Below are 7,359 nucleotides of genomic sequence, written 5' to 3' on the forward strand. Positions count from 1 at the left end.
CACATATGGCCTCCTCTCTGGGGGACGGGCAGCAGCGGGGTGGGTGAGGGGAGGCGCCGGACAGTGTAATATAAGATACAATAATAATTTATAAATTATTAAGGGTGCATGGGGGAAAGGGAAGGGGGGTGGGAAGGAAAATGAGCGGATTCCGGGAACAAAACAAAAAAAAAAGAGGTAAAACGTTCATGGACAAATCCAAGATAATGGATCTATTTCCCTTAAATTCTTGAATCTCTCTTGTCTGTCTGTGTATATTTGTGTGTGTGTATTGATCATAAATTAGGGGCAAAACATTTGGTAATTGGCATAAAAGGGGAAATTGATTTGTAAAATACAGACTCCTGCCAACACCAGGTGAGTTGGTAACTCATGCCTTTCCAGAGGCCAACCATGCATAATTTAAACTGTAAAACATCCCTGAGCAAGTGCTAATTTGAGACACTGACATCTATGTGTAATGAAGGAAGCAATCATAAGACAGAACTTACAGTGCCAGGTGCCATGCACCACATTCTCTCGGCCAGTTCCCAGGATATGCTATCTTGTCCATGTCCACAGCATCCACGAGCGTCTGTCCCTACTCTCGCCCCGCTCCCTGTTGTTCCTCAAACACCTGGGCGCGTGACATGCGTGGCCAACGTCTGATATTTATCTTCCTGATGAATCTTGGTCAAATGTCTAAAATAAATAAAACGGAATTTTATTCTGTGGTGTCGTATCTGCTAGTGCTGAGCAGGTGTTGTGTGTCAAGAAGACTTGTGTGCCCCAGAATCATGGAGGTCGTGTAGAGAGGTGGGTATGACATTAGTTTTTCTAGACTTAGGGTTCTAGAGTCAGATTCCTTTGGTTGAAGATCCTGGGAGTGCCACTTGGCTTAGTTTCTTTATTTGAGTCTCACAGTAAACCCATGAGTAGGTAGCATGACTTCTATTTTCCAGATGAGGAAACTGAGGCTTCATAAGACTATGCCATCACGTAGATTTGCACGGTCCACAAAGGTCAGTGGTGGAAGTGAATCCAGGTCGACCTGAGTGTATCTCCCAGCCCTTCCCTGTGGTGCTGCACAAGGGGAGGCTGGTGGCCAGTGCTTCGTCGCCATCATCTGTGTACAGTGCTCTTTCTTGTCATCATTAGTGACCCTCTACAACAACTCCTAGTAAATGGAACTAATGGAAATATCCTCCCAGAGGAAATCAGTATATTGCTGAATATTGAGTTTAATTCTTGTTACAATTATAAGGTTGACAATCTAAAACATTTCCTAATAAGTATAAGAGCTACTGGCCTAAGACAATCTATAGTGTTTCTGGGTGTTGAGTTTAAATAGTTTCTATATGTGTAGCTTAAAATAGTAACTTTCACATTACTCATTCTTTCAGTTCCTGTCATAAAATCATTTGATATTTCTAAACATCAGCTAATATTCTAATGCAATTTTTTAAACAATTTCTTTTTTTAAAACCATTTTATGGGGCTCAGACAATTCTTATCACAATCCATACATACATCCATTGTGTCAAAACAATTTCTAGTTAATCGTATTATTGGTTTTTTTCTTCATAATTTAGCTGTATTTTTGTTCACCAAATTTTCAAGTACCCTTTCTCTCTGTTTCTATCTTTTTCACACCTAACCCTCACCTTACTCCTAGCCAGATCCCTGTCTTTAGCCCTACTTTGATAGCTAGCCAGATCTGTATCCTTAACCTTAATGTTATCACTACCCCTCACCTTGACTCCTGTCCCTATCACAAACCCTAACCTTACCCTAATACTTGACTTGCACTCAATCCTAACCTTAAACAACAGCAGAAAACCCTCACTGTCATCAAGCAAAAGTGGACGCATAGAGACTCGATAGCATAGGTCAGAACTGTTCCTATGAGTTTCCAAGACTGTAGCTGTTTACTCGGGAGTAGAAAGCGCTGTCTCTCTCTCCAGGGTGGCGACTGGTTTCAAACTGTGGACCTTGCTTATCAAAACCCAATGTGTAACCACTAAGCCACCATGGCTCCCATACTAAGCTTAACCCTAACTCTATGCCTATCCCTACCCCTAGCCCTAAGCCTGACCCTGTCTTTATCCCTACTTCCAATTCTATCTCTAACCTACAGTTTAAGAAACTCACAGGGGAAGTTCTCCCCTGTCCTGTAGGGTCACTATGAATCAGCATTAACTCAATGGGAGTAAAATTTTCGAGAGAACTCTCACCCTAATTTTAATCTAACCCTAACCCTATCTCTACCCTTATCCCTACACTTAACAATTATCCTAACTGCAACCCTATCTTCTTCCCTAATGTTATCTCCATCTTTTTGTTAAAACAATTCTAAAAATTGTGAGTTAGGTGGAGGTTTACATTTTAGATAATCAATTTTGAATTCAACAATTTGAATTCTTGCCCCAACCCATTTATTTGCTGAACCAAACCGAGTAAGTTTTTTGCTATGGATCTTCCTTACAGACTATACCTCGGTTCCAGTATTATTAATAATATATTTATTAAGTTGACATTGATCTTACCTCAATGAGAACTTGGCTATTCTTTCTGCGTTTACAGCAACATAGAGTTTCAATTCATTATCAAACTACTGAGTGCTAGACTATGCCTTTAAAAAATAGATACTACTTAATACTTTTTCACATTTATTTGAAACATTCCTTGTTCCATGCCTGAGCCTATGATGCTATCTACATTTAATTAAAGATTCTAAAACAAAGCAGTTTTGTTGAAAATTATGGCAGTTCAGCACCTTTATTTGACAAAGATACAATATGCTAAGGTACTATGTACGTGACTGTAATTTAAAACTGTCTAAGACTGCTTTACGATTCTTAGAAACTTATAAATTGAGATAAATAAATCTTCAAAAGATTCTTTCTCGCCTTGAGGTTCTATAAAACCTCAGTTCAATGAATAACAAGACTAAGATGTACTTTTAAATATAAAGATTGTTGGATATTCCCCCATAGAAGTGTTATAAGGAAGGGTAGATTCAACCAAGGTGCAGTGTAGCACCAATGAAACACACACCATTCCTCTAGTTCTTGAATGCTTCCTCCCCCCCCCACTAGCATGACCCAGTTCTACCTTACAAATCTGGCTAGACCAGAGAACACATATTGGTACAGATAAGAGCTCTCAACACATGGAATTCAGGGCAGACAAACCCCGCAGGAACACTAGTGGAGTAGCGATATCATAAGAGGGAAGGGATGGTTGGGGAGGGGAACCCATCACAAGGTTGGCTATATAGCCACCCCCCAAAGGGAGGAATAACATAAATGTGGGTGAAGGGTGACAATGGACAGTATGAGATATGAAATAATAAAAATAATATATAATTTACCAAGGATTCATGAGGGTGGGAGGGTGGGGGAAGGAGGGGAAAGAAGAGGAGTTTAAACCAAGGGTTCAAGTAGAAAATATTTTGGAAACGATGGCAACATGTGCAAATATGCTTGATACAATTGATGTATGGAATGTTATAAGGGTTGTAATAACCCCAATAAAATGAGTTAAATTAGAAAGTAAATATAAAGATTGTATTAAAGTTTAAAAGCTGGACATTTTTAGCAAAAATATTTGTTAAACACTTTCCTATTCCTCAATTGCTTGATTTCATCTTTTTTGTTTTAATCTTAAGCAATCACCTTTTCCGTCCCATTATGTAAATGAGAGAACAAGGCTAAGAGGGGTGAAGTAACCATTTAGGTGGATTGGACAGAGAACTAGAGGTCTGCATGTGTGAAGGTCTAAACCTCAAGGGGAGATGGTTGGAGATTCAAAAAAGTGGGAAGAGTGGTCTGAGCTGAGGCTCCTGAGACAAACAGTGATGATACGCAGAGGGCTTTCTAGGAAAAGGCTGATGACTTGGGGCTGAAATCATTGAGTCCTGGAAAGATCGCTCTGGCCACAGGGTGATCGATTGAAGAGCAGGAACAAAGGAGCCCAGTTTGGGAGACTATTGCTGAGGCCACGAGATAGGATGGAGATGTGAACTTAGAAGTTGGTAGTAGAAGGGTGACCATATGTAAGTGTGGTTTGGAGAGAGATTTTGGGGGCAAATGGAAAGGGGAAAATGTATGGTTAGATGGAGATAGTACAGAATATACCAATGAAGGATCTGGATATATCCAGATGAGGGGCTTGTAATCTTAGTGGAAAATGTCACCATTGGTTTTTATTTTTTAAAACTTGGAAAAGACCAAATTTCAATGTGTTTTTGGCCATAAGGAGATATATGTGCCTTTGAATAGATTGTAGGATGTACAGAAAAGGGAGTACAGACAATTATTTGGGTGGAGATTTAAGTGGGTAAGGATAAGTAAGGGATACTTCTGATTCATCCCAAAGACTTTTAAGAAGCATGTGTGCAATCTCAATTGAAGGCCTGGTAGCATAGTGGATTACTTGTTGGATTTTTAACTGCGAGGTTAGCAGTTCAAAACCACCAGCAGCTCCGAAGAAGGAAGATGGAGTTTTCTACTCCCATAAAGATTTATACTCTCAGAAACCCACAAGACAGTTCTACTCTGTCCTATAGGGTTGCTTTGAGTCAGAATCTACTTGATGGTTGTGGGTTTGGGGGAGCGCAACCTCAATCAGAAGCTTCTTTGACTCCTAGCTCGATCCTCAGCTCAATAGCTTCTTTCTTCTAAGTTCAATGCTTTATAGTCTTTAATATGTGTCAGAATCAGCTGGGTATGTACAGTGGAGCAGATATAGGCATTGCAGACAAATATCTTGGGTTTGAATATCATCCATCACCTACTGGAATTTTTTACAATAAGTTTAACCTTTCTGTGCCTCAGTTTTCCCATTTGTAAAATTGGGTAAATGAACATTTACTTTGAGCATTTGCTTTGACTATTTCTGTAGAGTGCACACATGGTAATTTAATTCTTGCCAGGCACTTATAAGTGTTCAGCATAACTTACATGCTCATTTAACCTTAGCTAACATTACAGGGGATTTGTTGAAATAAATGCCAGTATTTACAGTCTGACCAAGTGTGAGACCCACTGAGTTCTAAGACAAGTATACATAGAAGAATGCCCTGAGTAGACTCTTGTGGCAAATGGTTTGATCATTCCTCAAAAACTTAAAAACTGAGTTACCACTAGACCCAACCATCCTACTCTTAGGTATATCCTTCTGAGACTTGAGAATCCTTCTGAGACTTGAGAGCCGTGATGAACACAGACTAATGTATATCAGTGTTCATGGCAGCACTACTCACAATCACCAAAAAGTGGAAATAATCCAAATGCCCGCCAGTAGATGAGCGGATAAATAAACATGGCAGAGATATGAACATTGTATAGCTAGCCTGAAGCTTTTGTTTATAGGGACAGAGAGATTGCAGTAGGCACCGCATAGTCAGTGTAATTGGGTTCATTGAGTTGGACAAGTGATAATGGTTGAGTTGGCAAATGTGTTATATATATTTTTGTGTAGCAACAAAAAGGCAAGGATGCTTCATTAGGTCTGAGGTAGATGAAGGATTTGAATTAAGTGATTCTGTGCAGATTACATCAGCATGAACTAGAGTGATGTATTCTCTTAACTATTCCTTCCTGGACCCTACGGTAGATAAACCAAGTCATGGTCTTTAGGTGGAGAAGCACAGAAATACTTAATTTTAAAGAAAACTTCCCAGATAACAATAACACTTTCTCAGACCCTGTCTTGTAAGCAGTTATATGGCTTTCTATAAATGACTTCTTTGAATGTCAACATAATTTCCCATCTCTCACAATACAAATTTTTATCGTTCTGGACTCCAGCACCAGTCACATATCCCACTCTCACCCCCTATGTTTCTCCTGTTACCTTGTGACTCATTCTTTCCATAAAGTGTGGGAGAAAGTATGCTTCTAGCTCTGGGATCAATAGTTTGAATAAACAGCTGGCTTCAGAGGACAGCATCACCTACTGGATAACGGAGCCAACAGACACCAGGGTTTGGGTCTTTGAAATACCACGTGCAGGCAGAATTATCAGCAGCCTAAAATACTTCGTGGGGATGTGATGAGAGTAAAAAATATCTACGTTTTGTTAAATCATAAAAATAGTAGAGCACATAAAAAAAGGGTTTCAAAAATGGTGGGGTAAAAGGAAAATGATGTCAAGGAGTCCATGTAAAAAAAGAATGTTTGGAAACTGTGATAGCAATTGTACAATTTTACTCAATGGGATTGAATTAAGGAACGGTATGCTCTATGTATAAAATCCCAACTAATAAAAAATGTATGGGCAAGCCCCATTATCTTTTAATTCCACTGTTCCATGAACTTTTTGAAGGACACCCATATATGCTGCAAAAACTTCTGTTTCCTAAAACATTTATCAGGTGAAACGGGTTTTTTTTTTCATGTAAAATTATGCTTTAGAAGGAGAATGTTTAAATATATTTAAATCATTATAAATATATACTTGTAGGTTGACCACCGCATGTCAAGGATTGTGATAGACCCCGAGGATGAAACAAATAAGACCACTAATTGTTTCATGCATAAAATTTAGTATAGAATAAAATTCTACTTTGAGTCAACATCAACCTTTCAGTACTTACTGGCTTTATATTTCATATTACTCAATTATGCCATCATTTATACAATATGCATTTGGATTACTCATCTAATATTCCAAGGTACCATTGGCACGCTTACGAAGACTCATCCCTCTTCTCACTTTGAGGGGTTTCCATAGCTCTGTTTTTCTTCTAATATGAGATGAATCTCTACTATTTTGCTTCACCTATATCCAATAACTGGGGATTAGTAAATGAAATTATGTATTTCCAAACCATTATTTGAAATATAATTTAAAAATACCTTCACAGATAAACAGTATAAACATAAGCGCCCATAACTTATTACTCTTTTAAAATTTATTGGCTAAATTTACATACAGATGAAAGTTGGAATTTGTGCAGTTATTTTAGGCTCATGCTAATGGCTTGATGCCAGTTACATTTTACGGTTGAGGTCCCTATCAAACTGACCCATGTATCTCCATCTGACAACGCATGTGAGTCTTATTCCTATGCAGACCTCACAGGGTTAAATTTCAAATTAGTTTCAAGGTGGTGGGAAGAGATGTGTTGGAGAGGGACTGAGACTTGGAAATTATATGAAGTTAATTTATTTGACTTAAGAAACTTATAACCAACCTTTCACTTGTCAAAAGAAAGGTTATAAATGGAAATTTTAATTATTGAGACTGCCTGCCTTTGATCCATCCCAGCTCAGCTGTTCTCTGCTTGGAAAAGATGATAATCTCCTGGCTTGCAGCTTTCTCACATATGTGTTGGAAACACACACACACACACACACACACACACACACACAC

The sequence above is a fragment of the Echinops telfairi genome, unplaced genomic scaffold (assembly GCF_000313985.2).
Source record: "Echinops telfairi isolate 266 unplaced genomic scaffold, ASM31398v2 ScPeMD7_70;HRSCAF=299, whole genome shotgun sequence".
NCBI lineage: Eukaryota > Metazoa > Chordata > Mammalia > Afrosoricida > Tenrecidae > Echinops > Echinops telfairi.